General features: G+C 41.6%; 42 non-coding genes and 9 pseudogenes across 42 annotated transcripts in view; all 51 read left to right on the top strand.

Annotated features, from left to right (window-relative positions):
- The window catches only part of LOC135063403 (5S ribosomal RNA), a 119-nt gene extending 40 nt beyond the window's left edge, over nt 1-79 (top strand). Inside the window, exon 1 of the ribosomal RNA XR_010249736.1 lies at nt 1-79. This exon is cut by the window's left edge and continues 40 nt beyond it. This is a non-coding gene — a ribosomal RNA (5S ribosomal RNA).
- Nucleotides 80-186: 107 nt separating this feature from the next.
- Nucleotides 187-305, top strand: LOC135063871 (5S ribosomal RNA). The gene has a single exon (XR_010250192.1). It is a non-coding gene; the product is annotated as a 5S ribosomal RNA (ribosomal RNA).
- Nucleotides 306-412: 107 nt separating this feature from the next.
- Nucleotides 413-531, top strand: LOC134900416 (5S ribosomal RNA). The gene has a single exon (XR_010173927.1). It is a non-coding gene; the product is annotated as a 5S ribosomal RNA (ribosomal RNA).
- A 107-nt stretch (nt 532-638) lies between these two features.
- LOC134886487 (5S ribosomal RNA) lies at nt 639-757 on the top strand. The gene has a single exon (XR_010170568.1). It is a non-coding gene; the product is annotated as a 5S ribosomal RNA (ribosomal RNA).
- A 107-nt stretch (nt 758-864) lies between these two features.
- LOC135063470 (5S ribosomal RNA) lies at nt 865-983 on the top strand. Its single transcript, XR_010249800.1, has one exon. It is a non-coding gene; the product is annotated as a 5S ribosomal RNA (ribosomal RNA).
- Nucleotides 984-1,081: 98 nt separating this feature from the next.
- On the top strand, nt 1,082-1,200 carry LOC135058311 (5S ribosomal RNA). Its single transcript, XR_010244742.1, has one exon. It is a non-coding gene; the product is annotated as a 5S ribosomal RNA (ribosomal RNA).
- A 107-nt stretch (nt 1,201-1,307) lies between these two features.
- On the top strand, nt 1,308-1,426 carry LOC135070827 (5S ribosomal RNA). Its single transcript, XR_010256978.1, has one exon. It is a non-coding gene; the product is annotated as a 5S ribosomal RNA (ribosomal RNA).
- Nucleotides 1,427-1,533: 107 nt separating this feature from the next.
- Nucleotides 1,534-1,652, top strand: LOC135070143 (5S ribosomal RNA). Its single transcript, XR_010256316.1, has one exon. It is a non-coding gene; the product is annotated as a 5S ribosomal RNA (ribosomal RNA).
- Nucleotides 1,653-1,759: 107 nt separating this feature from the next.
- LOC135060296 (5S ribosomal RNA) lies at nt 1,760-1,878 on the top strand. The gene has a single exon (XR_010246686.1). It is a non-coding gene; the product is annotated as a 5S ribosomal RNA (ribosomal RNA).
- A 107-nt stretch (nt 1,879-1,985) lies between these two features.
- On the top strand, nt 1,986-2,104 carry LOC135062725 (5S ribosomal RNA). The gene has a single exon (XR_010249071.1). It is a non-coding gene; the product is annotated as a 5S ribosomal RNA (ribosomal RNA).
- A 107-nt stretch (nt 2,105-2,211) lies between these two features.
- Nucleotides 2,212-2,330, top strand: LOC135070472 (5S ribosomal RNA). Its single transcript, XR_010256637.1, has one exon. It is a non-coding gene; the product is annotated as a 5S ribosomal RNA (ribosomal RNA).
- A 107-nt stretch (nt 2,331-2,437) lies between these two features.
- On the top strand, nt 2,438-2,556 carry LOC135067483 (5S ribosomal RNA). Its single transcript, XR_010253696.1, has one exon. It is a non-coding gene; the product is annotated as a 5S ribosomal RNA (ribosomal RNA).
- A 107-nt stretch (nt 2,557-2,663) lies between these two features.
- Nucleotides 2,664-2,782, top strand: LOC134885427 (5S ribosomal RNA). The gene has a single exon (XR_010169541.1). It is a non-coding gene; the product is annotated as a 5S ribosomal RNA (ribosomal RNA).
- A 107-nt stretch (nt 2,783-2,889) lies between these two features.
- Nucleotides 2,890-3,007, top strand: LOC135065669 (5S ribosomal RNA). The gene has a single exon (XR_010251943.1). It is a non-coding gene; the product is annotated as a 5S ribosomal RNA (ribosomal RNA).
- Nucleotides 3,008-3,114: 107 nt separating this feature from the next.
- On the top strand, nt 3,115-3,233 carry LOC135061132 (5S ribosomal RNA). The gene has a single exon (XR_010247523.1). It is a non-coding gene; the product is annotated as a 5S ribosomal RNA (ribosomal RNA).
- A 107-nt stretch (nt 3,234-3,340) lies between these two features.
- On the top strand, nt 3,341-3,459 carry LOC134890916 (5S ribosomal RNA; annotated as a pseudogene).
- A 107-nt stretch (nt 3,460-3,566) lies between these two features.
- On the top strand, nt 3,567-3,685 carry LOC135058454 (5S ribosomal RNA). The gene has a single exon (XR_010244883.1). It is a non-coding gene; the product is annotated as a 5S ribosomal RNA (ribosomal RNA).
- A 107-nt stretch (nt 3,686-3,792) lies between these two features.
- LOC134886083 (5S ribosomal RNA) lies at nt 3,793-3,911 on the top strand. The gene has a single exon (XR_010170178.1). It is a non-coding gene; the product is annotated as a 5S ribosomal RNA (ribosomal RNA).
- Nucleotides 3,912-4,018: 107 nt separating this feature from the next.
- Nucleotides 4,019-4,137, top strand: LOC134901123 (5S ribosomal RNA). The gene has a single exon (XR_010174616.1). It is a non-coding gene; the product is annotated as a 5S ribosomal RNA (ribosomal RNA).
- Nucleotides 4,138-4,244: 107 nt separating this feature from the next.
- On the top strand, nt 4,245-4,363 carry LOC134901562 (5S ribosomal RNA). The gene has a single exon (XR_010175049.1). It is a non-coding gene; the product is annotated as a 5S ribosomal RNA (ribosomal RNA).
- A 107-nt stretch (nt 4,364-4,470) lies between these two features.
- On the top strand, nt 4,471-4,589 carry LOC134885970 (5S ribosomal RNA). The gene has a single exon (XR_010170070.1). It is a non-coding gene; the product is annotated as a 5S ribosomal RNA (ribosomal RNA).
- Nucleotides 4,590-4,696: 107 nt separating this feature from the next.
- LOC134885423 (5S ribosomal RNA) lies at nt 4,697-4,815 on the top strand. Its single transcript, XR_010169537.1, has one exon. It is a non-coding gene; the product is annotated as a 5S ribosomal RNA (ribosomal RNA).
- Nucleotides 4,816-4,922: 107 nt separating this feature from the next.
- Nucleotides 4,923-5,041, top strand: LOC134888092 (5S ribosomal RNA; annotated as a pseudogene).
- Nucleotides 5,042-5,148: 107 nt separating this feature from the next.
- On the top strand, nt 5,149-5,267 carry LOC135058443 (5S ribosomal RNA). The gene has a single exon (XR_010244872.1). It is a non-coding gene; the product is annotated as a 5S ribosomal RNA (ribosomal RNA).
- Nucleotides 5,268-5,374: 107 nt separating this feature from the next.
- LOC134893793 (5S ribosomal RNA) lies at nt 5,375-5,494 on the top strand (annotated as a pseudogene).
- Nucleotides 5,495-5,601: 107 nt separating this feature from the next.
- Nucleotides 5,602-5,720, top strand: LOC135060372 (5S ribosomal RNA). Its single transcript, XR_010246766.1, has one exon. It is a non-coding gene; the product is annotated as a 5S ribosomal RNA (ribosomal RNA).
- A 107-nt stretch (nt 5,721-5,827) lies between these two features.
- LOC134900415 (5S ribosomal RNA) lies at nt 5,828-5,946 on the top strand. Its single transcript, XR_010173926.1, has one exon. It is a non-coding gene; the product is annotated as a 5S ribosomal RNA (ribosomal RNA).
- Nucleotides 5,947-6,053: 107 nt separating this feature from the next.
- Nucleotides 6,054-6,172, top strand: LOC134885496 (5S ribosomal RNA). Its single transcript, XR_010169608.1, has one exon. It is a non-coding gene; the product is annotated as a 5S ribosomal RNA (ribosomal RNA).
- Nucleotides 6,173-6,279: 107 nt separating this feature from the next.
- On the top strand, nt 6,280-6,398 carry LOC135064755 (5S ribosomal RNA). Its single transcript, XR_010251056.1, has one exon. It is a non-coding gene; the product is annotated as a 5S ribosomal RNA (ribosomal RNA).
- A 107-nt stretch (nt 6,399-6,505) lies between these two features.
- On the top strand, nt 6,506-6,625 carry LOC134891977 (5S ribosomal RNA; annotated as a pseudogene).
- A 107-nt stretch (nt 6,626-6,732) lies between these two features.
- LOC134884681 (5S ribosomal RNA) lies at nt 6,733-6,851 on the top strand. Its single transcript, XR_010168818.1, has one exon. It is a non-coding gene; the product is annotated as a 5S ribosomal RNA (ribosomal RNA).
- Nucleotides 6,852-6,958: 107 nt separating this feature from the next.
- Nucleotides 6,959-7,077, top strand: LOC134889594 (5S ribosomal RNA; annotated as a pseudogene).
- Nucleotides 7,078-7,184: 107 nt separating this feature from the next.
- LOC135059362 (5S ribosomal RNA) lies at nt 7,185-7,303 on the top strand. The gene has a single exon (XR_010245767.1). It is a non-coding gene; the product is annotated as a 5S ribosomal RNA (ribosomal RNA).
- A 107-nt stretch (nt 7,304-7,410) lies between these two features.
- LOC134886955 (5S ribosomal RNA) lies at nt 7,411-7,529 on the top strand (annotated as a pseudogene).
- A 107-nt stretch (nt 7,530-7,636) lies between these two features.
- Nucleotides 7,637-7,755, top strand: LOC135058432 (5S ribosomal RNA). Its single transcript, XR_010244860.1, has one exon. It is a non-coding gene; the product is annotated as a 5S ribosomal RNA (ribosomal RNA).
- Nucleotides 7,756-7,862: 107 nt separating this feature from the next.
- On the top strand, nt 7,863-7,981 carry LOC134886460 (5S ribosomal RNA). Its single transcript, XR_010170542.1, has one exon. It is a non-coding gene; the product is annotated as a 5S ribosomal RNA (ribosomal RNA).
- Nucleotides 7,982-8,088: 107 nt separating this feature from the next.
- Nucleotides 8,089-8,207, top strand: LOC134901122 (5S ribosomal RNA). Its single transcript, XR_010174615.1, has one exon. It is a non-coding gene; the product is annotated as a 5S ribosomal RNA (ribosomal RNA).
- A 107-nt stretch (nt 8,208-8,314) lies between these two features.
- Nucleotides 8,315-8,433, top strand: LOC134900414 (5S ribosomal RNA). The gene has a single exon (XR_010173924.1). It is a non-coding gene; the product is annotated as a 5S ribosomal RNA (ribosomal RNA).
- A 107-nt stretch (nt 8,434-8,540) lies between these two features.
- Nucleotides 8,541-8,659, top strand: LOC134885494 (5S ribosomal RNA). Its single transcript, XR_010169606.1, has one exon. It is a non-coding gene; the product is annotated as a 5S ribosomal RNA (ribosomal RNA).
- A 107-nt stretch (nt 8,660-8,766) lies between these two features.
- LOC135058512 (5S ribosomal RNA) lies at nt 8,767-8,885 on the top strand. Its single transcript, XR_010244939.1, has one exon. It is a non-coding gene; the product is annotated as a 5S ribosomal RNA (ribosomal RNA).
- Nucleotides 8,886-8,992: 107 nt separating this feature from the next.
- LOC134888888 (5S ribosomal RNA) lies at nt 8,993-9,111 on the top strand (annotated as a pseudogene).
- A 107-nt stretch (nt 9,112-9,218) lies between these two features.
- On the top strand, nt 9,219-9,337 carry LOC134900908 (5S ribosomal RNA). The gene has a single exon (XR_010174409.1). It is a non-coding gene; the product is annotated as a 5S ribosomal RNA (ribosomal RNA).
- Nucleotides 9,338-9,444: 107 nt separating this feature from the next.
- On the top strand, nt 9,445-9,563 carry LOC134889034 (5S ribosomal RNA; annotated as a pseudogene).
- Nucleotides 9,564-9,670: 107 nt separating this feature from the next.
- On the top strand, nt 9,671-9,789 carry LOC134900413 (5S ribosomal RNA). Its single transcript, XR_010173923.1, has one exon. It is a non-coding gene; the product is annotated as a 5S ribosomal RNA (ribosomal RNA).
- A 107-nt stretch (nt 9,790-9,896) lies between these two features.
- On the top strand, nt 9,897-10,015 carry LOC134885347 (5S ribosomal RNA). Its single transcript, XR_010169463.1, has one exon. It is a non-coding gene; the product is annotated as a 5S ribosomal RNA (ribosomal RNA).
- A 107-nt stretch (nt 10,016-10,122) lies between these two features.
- Nucleotides 10,123-10,242, top strand: LOC135065374 (5S ribosomal RNA). Its single transcript, XR_010251656.1, has one exon. It is a non-coding gene; the product is annotated as a 5S ribosomal RNA (ribosomal RNA).
- Nucleotides 10,243-10,349: 107 nt separating this feature from the next.
- LOC134886954 (5S ribosomal RNA) lies at nt 10,350-10,468 on the top strand (annotated as a pseudogene).
- A 107-nt stretch (nt 10,469-10,575) lies between these two features.
- On the top strand, nt 10,576-10,694 carry LOC135058421 (5S ribosomal RNA). Its single transcript, XR_010244849.1, has one exon. It is a non-coding gene; the product is annotated as a 5S ribosomal RNA (ribosomal RNA).
- A 107-nt stretch (nt 10,695-10,801) lies between these two features.
- LOC134886459 (5S ribosomal RNA) lies at nt 10,802-10,920 on the top strand. The gene has a single exon (XR_010170541.1). It is a non-coding gene; the product is annotated as a 5S ribosomal RNA (ribosomal RNA).
- A 107-nt stretch (nt 10,921-11,027) lies between these two features.
- Nucleotides 11,028-11,146, top strand: LOC134901121 (5S ribosomal RNA). The gene has a single exon (XR_010174614.1). It is a non-coding gene; the product is annotated as a 5S ribosomal RNA (ribosomal RNA).
- Nucleotides 11,147-11,253: 107 nt separating this feature from the next.
- Nucleotides 11,254-11,372, top strand: LOC135063509 (5S ribosomal RNA). Its single transcript, XR_010249837.1, has one exon. It is a non-coding gene; the product is annotated as a 5S ribosomal RNA (ribosomal RNA).
- The last annotated feature ends 35 nt before the right edge of the window (nt 11,373-11,407 follow it).

Here is an 11,407-nt window from a genome sequence, read left to right as displayed (position 1 = left end):
GATCTTGGAAGCTAAGCAGTGTTGGGCCTGGTTAGTACTTGGATGGGAGACCACCTGGGAATACAAGGTGCTGCAGATAATTTTATACTGCCATCACCGTTCTGTTGATGCATTCCATTTTAAAACGTATTCATTTATGAACCAGTAGTTAGAAGTAGAAAAGTTCTAACAGAAACCACAAAGCTCATCTACAGCCACACCACACTGGATACGCCCAATCTCATCTGATCTTGGAAGCTAAGCAGTATTGGGCCTGGTTAGTACTTGGATGGGAGACCACCTGGGAATACAAGGTGCTGTAGATATTGTTATACTGCCAACACCGTTCTGTTGATGCATTCCATTTTCAAATGTATTCATTTATGAACCAGTAGTTAGAAGTAGAAAAGTTCTAACAGAAACCACAAATCTCATCTACAGCCACACCACACTGGATACGCCCAATCTCATCTGATCTTGGAAGCTAAGCAGTGTTGGGCCTGGTTAGTACTTGGATGGGAGACCACCTGGGAATACAAGGTGCTGTAGATATTTTTATACTGCCAACACCGTTCTGTTGATGCATTCCATTTTCAAACGTCTTCATTTATGAACCAGTAGTTAGAAGTAGAAAAGTTCTAACAGAAACCACAAAGCTCATCTACAGCCACACCACACTGGATACGCCCAATCTAATCTGATCTTGGAAGCTAAGCAGTGTTGGGCCTGGTTAATACTTGGATGGGAGACCACCTGGGAATACAAGGTGCTGTAGATATTTTTATACTGCCAACACCGTTCTGTTGATGCATTCCATTTTCAAACGTTTTCATTTATGAACCAGTAGTTAGAAGTAGAAAAGTTCTAACAGAAACCATAAAGCTCATCTACAGCCACACCACACTGGATACGCCCAATCTCATCTGATCTTGGAAGCTAAGCAGTGTTGGGCCTGGTTAGTACTTGGATGGGAGTCCACCTGGGAATGCAAGGTGCTGTAGATAATTTTATACTGTTCTGTTGATGCATTCCATTTTAAAACATATTCATTTATGAACCAGTAGTTAGAAGTAGAAAAGTTCTAACAGAAACCATAAAGTTCATCTACAGCCACACCACATTGGATACGCCCAATCTCATCTGATCTTGGAAGCTAAGCAGTGTTGGGCCTGGTTAGTACTTGGATGGGAGACCACCTGGGAATACAAGGTGCTGTAGATATTTTTATACTGCCAACACCGTTCTGTTGATGCATTCCATCTTCAAATGTATTCATTTATGAACCAGTAGTTAGAAGTAGAAAAGTTCTAACAGAAACCAGAAAGTTCATCTACAGCAACACCACACTGGATACGCCCAATCTCATCTGATCTTGGAATCTAAGCAGTGTTGGGCCTGGTTAGTACTTGGATGGGAGACCACCTGGGAATACAAGGTGCTGTAGATATTTTTATACTGCCAACACCGTTCTGTTGATGCATTCCATTTTCAAACGTATTCATTTATGAACCAGTAGTTAGAAGTAGAAAAGTTCTAACAGAAACCACAAAGCTCATCTACAGCCGCACCACACTGGATACGCCCAATCTCATCTGATCTTGGAAGCTAAGCAGTGTTGGGCCTGGTTAATACTTGGATGGGAGACCACCTGGGAATACAAGGTGCTGTAGATATTTTTATACTGCCAACACCGTTCTGTTGATGCATTCCATTTTCAAACGTATTCATTTATGAACCAGTAGTTAGAAGTAGAAAAGTTCTAACAGAAACCATAAAGCTCATCTACAGCCACACCACACTGGATACGCCCAATCTCATCTGATCTTGGAAGCTAAGCAGTGTTGGGCCTGGTTAGTACTTGGATGGGAGTCCACCTGGGAATACAAGGTGCTGTAGATAATTTTATACTGCCAACACCGTTCTGTTGATGCATTCCATTTTAAAACGTATTCATTTATGAACCAGTAGTTAGAAGTAGAAAAGTTCTAACAGAAACCACGAAGTTCATCTGCAGCCACACCACATTGGATACGCCCAATCTCATCTGATCTTGGAAGCTAAGCAGTGTTGGGCCTGGTTAGTACTTGGATGGGAGACCACCTGGGAATACAAGGTGCTGTAGATATTTTTATACTGCCAACACCGTTCTGTTGATGCATTCCATTTTCAAACGTATTCATTTATGAACCAGTAGTTAGAAGTAGAAAAGTTCTAACAGAAACCACAAGGCTCATCTACAGCCACACCAGACTGGATACGCCCAATCTCATCTGATCTTGGAAGCTAAGCAGTGTTGGGCCTGGTTAGTACTTGGATGGGAGACCACCAGGGAATACAAGGTGCTGTAGATATTTTTATACTGCCAACACCGTTCTGTTGATGCATTCCATTTTCAAACGTATTCATTTATGAACCAGTAGTTAGAAGTAGAAAAGTACTAACAGAAACCATAAAGCTCATCTACAGCCACACCACACTGGATACGCCCAATCTCATCTGATCTTGGAAGCTAAGCAGTGTTGGGCCTGGTTAGTACTTGGATGGGAGTCCACCTCGGAATACAAGGTGCTGTAGATAATTTTATACAGCCAACACCGTTCTGTTGATGCATTCCATTTTAAAATGTATTTATTTATGAACCAGTAGTTAGAAGTAGAAAAGTTCTAACAGAAACCACAAAGTTCATCTACAGCCACACCACATTGGATACGCCCAATCTCATCTGATCTTGGAAGCTAAGCAGTGTTGGGCCTGGTTAGTGCTTGGATGGGAAACCACCTGGGAATACAAGGTGCTGTAGATATTTTTATACTGCCAACACCGTTCTGTTGATGCATTCCATTTTCAAACGTATTCATTTATGAACCAGTAGTTAGTAGTAGAAAAGTTCTAACAGAAACCACAAAGCTCATCTACAGCCACACCACACTGGATACGCCCAATCTCATCTGATCTTGGAAGCTAAGCAGTGTTGGGCTGGTTAGTACTTGGATGGGAGACCACCTGGGAATACAAGGTGCTGTAGATATTTTTATACTGCCAACACCGTTCTGTTGATGCATTCCATTTTCAAACGTATTCATTTATGAACCAGTAGTTAGAAGTAGAAAAGTTCTAACAGAAACCACAAAGCTCATCTACAGCCACACCACACTGGATACGCCCAATCTCATCTGATCTTGGAAGCTAAGCAGTGTTGGGCCTGGATAGTACTTGGATGGGAGTCCACCTGGGAATACAAGGTGCTGTAGATAATTTTATACTGCCAACACCGTTCTGTTGATGCATTCCATTTTAAAACGTGTTCATTTATGAACCAGTAGTTAGAAGTAGAAAAGTTCTAACAGAAACCACAAAGTTCATCTACAGCCACACCACATTGGATACGCCCAAGCTCATCTGATCTTGGAAGCTAAGCAGTGTTGGGCCTGGTTAGTATTTGGATGGGAGACCACCTGGGAATACAAGGTGCTGTAGAAATTTTTATACTACCAACACCGTTCTGTTGATGCATTCCATTTTCAAACTTATTCATTTATGAACCAGTAGTTAGAAGTAGAAAAGTACTAACAGAAACCATAAAGCTCTTCTACAGCCACACCACACTGGATACGCCCAATCTCATCTGATCTTGGAAGCTAAGCAGTGTTGGGCCTGGTTAGTACTTGGATGGGAGACCACCTGGGAATACTAGGTGCTGTAGATAATTTTATACTGCCAACACCGTTCTGTTGATGCATTCCATTTTAAAACTTATTCATTTATGAACCAGTAGTTAGAAGTAGAAAAGTTCTAACAGAAACCAGAACGCTCATCTACAGCAACACCACACTGGATACGCCCAATCTCATATGATCTTGGAAGCTAAGCAGTGTTGGGCCTGGTTAGTACTTGGATGGGAGACCACCTGGGAAGACAAGGTGCTGAAGATATTTTTATACTGTCAACACCGTTCTGTTGATGCATTCCATTTTCAAACCTATTCATTTATGAATCAGTAGTTAGAAGTAGAAAAGTTCTAACAGAAACCACAAAGCTCATCTACAGCCACACCACACTGGATACACCCAATCTCATCTGATCTTGGAAGCAAAGCAGTGTTGGGCCTGGTTAGTACTTGGATGGGAGACCACCTGGGAATACAAGGTGCTGTAGATATTTTTATACTGCCAACACCGTTCTGTTGATGCATTCCATTTTCAAATGTATTCATTTATGAACCAGTAGTTAGAAGTAGAAAAGTTCTAACAGAAACTGCAAAGCTCATCTACAGCCACACCACACTGGATACGCCCAATCACATCTGATCTTGGAAGCTAAGCAGTGTTGGGCCTGGTTAGTACTTGGATGGGAGACCACCTGGGAATACAAGGTGCTGTAGATATTTTTATACTGCCAACACCGTTCTGTTGATGCATTCCATTTTCAAACGTATTCATTTATGAACCAGTAGTTAGAAGTAGAAAAGTTCTAACAGAAACCATGAAGCTCATCTACAGCCACACCACACTGGATACGCCCAATCTCATCTGATCTTGGAAGCTAAGCAGTTTTGGGCCTGGTTAGTACTTGGATGGGAGACCACCTGGGAATACAAGGTGCTGCAGATAATTTTATACTGCCATCACCGTTCTGTTGATGCATTCCATTTTAAAACGTATTCATTTATGAACCAATAGTTAGAAGTAGAAAAGTTCTAACAGAAACCACAAAGCTCATGTACAGCCACACCACACTGGATACGCCCAATCTCATCTGATCTTGGAAGCTAAGCAGTATTGGGCCTGGTTAGTACTTGGATGGGAGACCACCTGGGAATACAAGGTGCTGTAGATATTGTTATACTGCCAACACCGTTCTGTTGATGCATTCCATTTTCAAATGTATTCATTTATGAACCAGTAGTTAGAAGTAGAAAAGTTCTAACAGAAACCACACAGTTCATCTACAGCCACACCGCACTGGATACGCCCAATCACATCTGATCTTGGAAGCTAAGCAGTGTTGGTCCTGGTCAGTACTTGGATGGGAGACCACCTGGGAATACAAGGTGCTGTAGAAATTTTTATACTACCAACACCGTTCTGTTGATGCATTCCATTTTCAAACTTATTCATTTATGAACCAGTAGTTAGAAGTAGAAAAGTACTAACAGAAACCATAAAGCTCTTCTACAGCCACACCACACTGGATACGCCCAATCTCATCTGATCTTGGAAGCTAAGCAGTGTTGGGCCTGGTTAGTACTTGGATGGGAGACCACCTGGGAATACTAGGTGCTGTAGATAATTTTATACTGCCAACACCGTTCTGTTGATGCATTCCATTTTAAAACTTATTCATTTATGAACCAGTAGTTAGAAGTAGAAAAGTTCTAACAGAAACCAGAAAGCTCATCTACAGCAACACCACACTGGATACGCCCAATCTCATATGACTCTTGGAAGCTAAGCAGTGTTGGGCCTGGTTAGTACTTGGGTGGGAGACCACCTGGGAATACAAGGTGCTGAAGATATTTTTATACTGCCAACACCGTTCTGTTGATGCATTCCATTTTCAAACCTATTCATTTATGAATCAGTAGTTAGAAGTAGAAAAGTTCTAACAGAAACCACAAAGCTCATCTACAGCCACACCACACTGGATACGCCCAATCTCATCTGATCTTGGAAGCAAAGCAGTGTTGGGCCTGGTTAGTACTTGGATGGGAGACCACCTGGGAATACAAGGTGCTGTAGATATTTTTATACTGCCAACACCGTTCTGTTGATGCATTCCATTTTCAAATGTATTCATTTATGAACCAGTAGTTAGAAGTAGAAAAGTTCTAACAGAAACTGCAAAGCTCATCTACAGCCACACCACACTGGATACGCCCAATCTCATCTGATCTTGGAAGCTAAGCAGTGTTGGGCCTGGTTAGTACTTGGATGGGAGACCACCTGGGAATACAAGGTGCTGTAGATATTTTTATACTGCCAACACCGTTCTGTTGATGCATTCCATTTTCAAACGTATTCATTTATGAAACAGTAGTTAGAAGTAGAAAAGTTCTAACAGAAACCGCAAAGCTCATCTACAGCCACACCACACTGGATATGCCCAATCTCATCTGATCTTGGAAGCTAAGCAGTGTTGGGCCTGGTTAGTACTTGGATTGGAGACCACCTGGGAATACAAGGTGCTGTAGATAATTTTATACTGCCAACACCGTTCTGTTGATGCATTCCATTATAAAATGTATTCATTTATGAACCAGTAGTTAGAAGTAGAAAAGTTCTAACAGAAACCAGAAAGTTCATCTACAGCAACACCACACTGGATACGCCCAATCTCATCTGATCTTGGAAGCTAAGCAGTGTTGGGCCTGGTTAGTACTTGGATGGGATACCACCTGGGAATACAAGGTGCTGTAGATATTTTTATACTACCAACACCGTTCTGTTGATGCATTCCATTTGCAAACGTATTCATTTATGAACCAGTAGTTAGAAGTAGAAAAGTACTAACAGAAACCATAAAGCTCTTCTACAGCCACACCACACTGGATATGCCCAATCTCATCTGATCTTGGAAGCTAAGCAGTGTTGGTCCTGGTCAGTACTTGGATGGGAGACCACCTGGGAATACATAGGTGCTGTAGATATTTTTATACTGCCAACACTGTTCTGTTGATGCATTCCATTTTCAAACGTATTCATTTATGAACCAGTAGTTAGAAGTAGAAAAGTTCTAACAGAAACCACAAAGCTCATCTACAGCCACACCATACTGGATACGCCCAATCTCACCTGATCTTGGAAGCTAAGCAGTGTTGGGCTTGGTTAGTACTTGGATGGGAGACCACCTGGGAATACAAGGTGCTGTAGATATTTTTATACTGCCTACACCGTTCTGTTGATGCATTCCATTTTCAAATGCATTCATTTATGAACCAGTAGTTAGAAGTAGAAAAGTTCTAACAGAAACTGCAAAGCTCATCTACAGCCACATCACACTGGATACGCCCAATCTCATCTGATCTTGGAAGCTAAGCAGTGTTGGGCCTGGTTAGTACTTGAATGGGAAACCACCTGGGAATACAAGGTGCTGAAGATATTTTTATACTGCCAACACCGTTCTGTTGATGCATTCCATTTTCAAACCTATTCATTTATGAACCATTAGTTAGAAGTAGAAAAGTTCTAACAGAAACCACAAAGCTCATCTACAGCCACACCACACTGGATACGCCCAATCTCATCTGATCTTGGAAGCTAAGCAGTGTTGGGCCTGGTTAGTACTTGGATGGGAGACCTCCTGGGAATACAAGGTGCTGTAGATATTTTTATACTGCCAACACCGTTCTGTTGATGCATTCCATTTTAAAACGTGTTCATTTATGAACCAGTAGTTAGAAGTAGAAAAGTTCTAACAGAAACCACAAAGTTCATCTACAGCCACACCACATTGGATACGCCCAAGCTCATCTGATCTTGGAAGCTAAGCAGTGTTGGGCCTGGTTAGTACTTGGATGGGAGACCACCTGGGAATACAAGGTGCTGTAGAAATTTTTATACTACCAACACCGTTCTGTTGATGCATTCCATTTTCAAACTTATTCATTTATGAACCAGTAGTTAGAAGTAGAAAAGTACTAACAGAAACCATAAAGCTCTTCTACAGCCACACCACACTGGATACGCCCAATCTCATCTGATCTTGGAAGCTAAGCAGTGTTGGGCCTGGTTAGTACTTGGATGGGAGACCACCTGGGAATACTAGGTGCTGTAGATAATTTTATACTGCCAACACCGTTCTGTTGATGCATTCCATTTTAAAACTTATTCATTTATGAACCAGTAGTTAGAAGTAGAAAAGTTCTAACAGAAACCAGAAAGCTCATCTACAGCAACACCACACTGGATACGCCCAATCTCATATGATCTTGGAAGCTAAGCAGTGTTGGGCCTGGTTAGTACTTGGATGGGAGACCACCTGGGAATACAAGGTGCTGAAGATATTTTTATACTGCCAACACCGTTCTGTTGATGCATTCCATTTTCAAACCTATTCATTTATGAATCAGTAGTTAGAAGTAGAAAAGTTCTAACAGAAACCACAAAGCTCATCTACAGCCACACCACACTGGATACACCCAATCTCATCTGATCTTGGAAGCAAAGCAGTGTTGGGCCTGGTTAGTACTTGGATGGGAGACCACCTGGGAATACAAGGTGCTGTAGATATTTTTATACTGCCAACACCGTTCTGTTGATGCATTCCATTTTCAAATGTATTCATTTATGAACCAGTAGTTAGAAGTAGAAAAGTTCTAACAGAAACTGCAAAGCTCATCTACAGCCACACCACACTGGATACGCCCAATCTCATCTGATCTTGGAAGCTAAGCAGTGTTGGGCCTGGTTAGTACTTGGATGGGAGACCACCTGGGAATACAAGGTGCTGTAGATATTTTTATACTGCCAACACCGTTCTGTTGATGCATTCCATTTTCAAACGTATTCATTTATGAAACAGTAGTTAGAAGTAGAAAAGTTCTAACAGAAACCACAAAGCTCATCTACAGCCACACCACACTGGATATGCCCAATCTCATCTGATCTTGGAAGCTAAGCAGTGTTGGGCCTGGTTAGTACTTGGATTGGAGACCACCTGGGAATACAAGGTGCTGTAGATAATTTTATACTGCCAACACCGTTCTGTTGATGCATTCCATTATAAAATGTATTCATTTATGAACCAGTAGTTAGAAGTAGAAAAGTTCTAACAGAAACCAGAAAGTTCATCTACAGCAACACCACACTGGATACGCCCAATCTCATCTGATCTTGGAAGCTAAGCAGTGTTGGGCCTGGTTAGTACTTGGATGGGAGACCACCTGGGAATACTAGGTGCTGTAGATAATTTTATACTGCCAACACTGTTCTGTTGATGCATTCCATTTTCAAACGTATTCATTTATGAACCAGTAGTTAGAAGTAGAAAAGTTCTAACAGAAACCACAAAGCTCATCTACAGCCACACCATACTGGATACGCCCAATCTCACCTGATCTTGGAAGCTAAGCAGTGTTGGACTTGGTTAGTACTTGGATGGGAGACCACCTGGGAATACAAGGTGCTGTAGATATTTTTATACTGCCAACACCGTTCTGTTGATGCATTCCATTTTCAAACGTATTCATTTATGAACCAGTAGTTAGAAGTAGAAAAGTACTAACAGAAACGATAAAGCTCTTCTACAGCCACACCACACTGGATACGCCCAATCTCATCTGATCTTGGAAGATAAGCAGTGTTGGGCCTGGTTAGTACTTGGATGGGAGACCACCTGGGAATACTAGGTGCTGTAGATAATTTTATACTGCCAACACCGTTCTGTTGATGCATTCCATTTTAAAACTTATTCATTTATGAACCAGTAGTTAGAAGTAGAAAAGTTCTAACAGAAACGAGAAAGTTCATCTACAGCAAAACCACACTGGATACGCCCAATCTCATCTGATCTTGGAAGCTAAGCAGTGTTGGGCCTGGTTAGTACTTGAATGGGAAACCACCTGGGAATACAAGGTGCTGAAGATATTTTTATACTGCCAACACCGTTCTGTTGATGCATTCCATTTTCAAACCTATTCATTTATGAACCATTAGTTAGAAGTAGAAAAGTTCTAACAGAAACCACAAAGCTCATCTACAGCCACACCACACTGGATACGCCCAATCTCATCTGATCTTGGAAGCTAAGCAGTGTTGGGCCTGGTTAGTACTTGGATGGGAGACCACCTGGGAATACAAGGTGCTGTAGATATTTTTATACTGCCAACACCGTTCTGTTGATGCATTCCATTTTCAAATGCATTCATTTATGAACCAGTAGTTAGAAGTAGAAAAGTTCTAACAGAAACTGCAAAGCTCATCTACAGCCACACCACACTGGATACGCCCAATCTCATCTGATCTTGGAAGCTAAGCAGTGTTGGGCCTGGTTAGTACTTGAATGGGAAACCACCTGGGAATACAAGGTGCTGAAGATATTTTTATACTGCCAACACCGTTCTGTTGATGCATTCCATTTTCAAACCTATTCATTTATGAACCATTAGTTAGAAGTAGAAAAGTTCTAACAGAAACCACAAAGCTCATCTACAGCCACACCACACTGGATACGCCCAATCTCATCTGATCTTGGAAGCTAAGCAGTGTTGGGCCTGTTTAAGTACTTGGATGGGAGACCACCTGGGAATACAAGGTGCTGTAGATATTTTTATACTGCCAACACCGTTCTGTTGATGCATTCCATTTTAAAACGTGTTCATTTATGAACCAGTAGTTAGAAGTAGAAAAGTTCTAACAGAAACCACAAAGTTCATCTACAGCCACACCACATTGGATACGCCCAAGCTCATCTGATCTTGGAAGCTAAGCAGTGTTGGGCCTGGTTAGTACTTGGATGGGAGACCACCTGGGAATACAAGGTGCTGTAGAAATTTTTATACTACCAACACCGTTCTGTTGATGCATTCCATTTTCAAACTTATTCATTTATGAACCAGTAGTTAGAAGTAGAAAAGTACTAACAGAAACCATAAAGCTCTTCTACAGCCACACCACACTGGATACGCCCAATCTCATCTGATCTTGGAAGCTAAGCAGTGTTGGGCCTGGTTAGTACTTGGATGGGAGACCACCTGGGAATACTAGGTGCTGTAGATAATTTTATACTGCCAACACCGTTCTGTTGATGCATTCCATTTTTAAAATTATTCATTTATGAACCAGTAGTTAGAAGTTGAAAAGTTCTAACAGAAACCAGAAAGCTCATCTACAGCAACACCACACTGGATACGCCCAATCTCATATGATCTTGGAAGCTAAGCAGTGTTGGGCCTGGTTAGTACTTGGATGGGAGACCACCTGGGAATACAAGGTGCTGAAGATATTTTTATACTGCCAACACCGTTCTGTTGATGCATTCCATTTTCAAACCTATTCATTTATGAATCAGTAGTTAGAAGTAGAAAAGTTCTAACAGAAACCACAAAGCTCATCTACAGCCACACCACACTGGATACACCCAATCTCATCTGATCTTGGAAGCAAAGCAGTGTTGGGCCTGGTTAGTACTTGGATGGGAGACCACCTGGGAATACAAGGTGCTGTAGATATTTTTATACTGCCAACACCGTTCTGTTGATGCATTCCATTTTCAAATGTATTCATTTATGAACCAGTAGTTAGAAGTAGAAAAGTTCTAACAGAAACTGCAAAGCTCATCTACAGCCACACCACACTGGATACGCCCAATCTCATCTGATCTTGGAAGCTAAGCAGTGTTGGGCCTGGTTAGTACTTGGATGGGAGACCACCTGGAAATACAAGGTGCTGTAGATATTTTTATACTACCAACACCGTTCTGTTGATGCATT

Source organism: Pseudophryne corroboree, chromosome 3 (assembly GCF_028390025.1).
Source record: "Pseudophryne corroboree isolate aPseCor3 chromosome 3, aPseCor3.hap2, whole genome shotgun sequence".
In the NCBI taxonomy this organism is placed as follows: domain Eukaryota; kingdom Metazoa; phylum Chordata; class Amphibia; order Anura; family Myobatrachidae; genus Pseudophryne; species Pseudophryne corroboree.
Note: the sequence above shows the minus strand (reverse complement) of the source record. Positions and strands in the feature narration are given on the sequence as shown.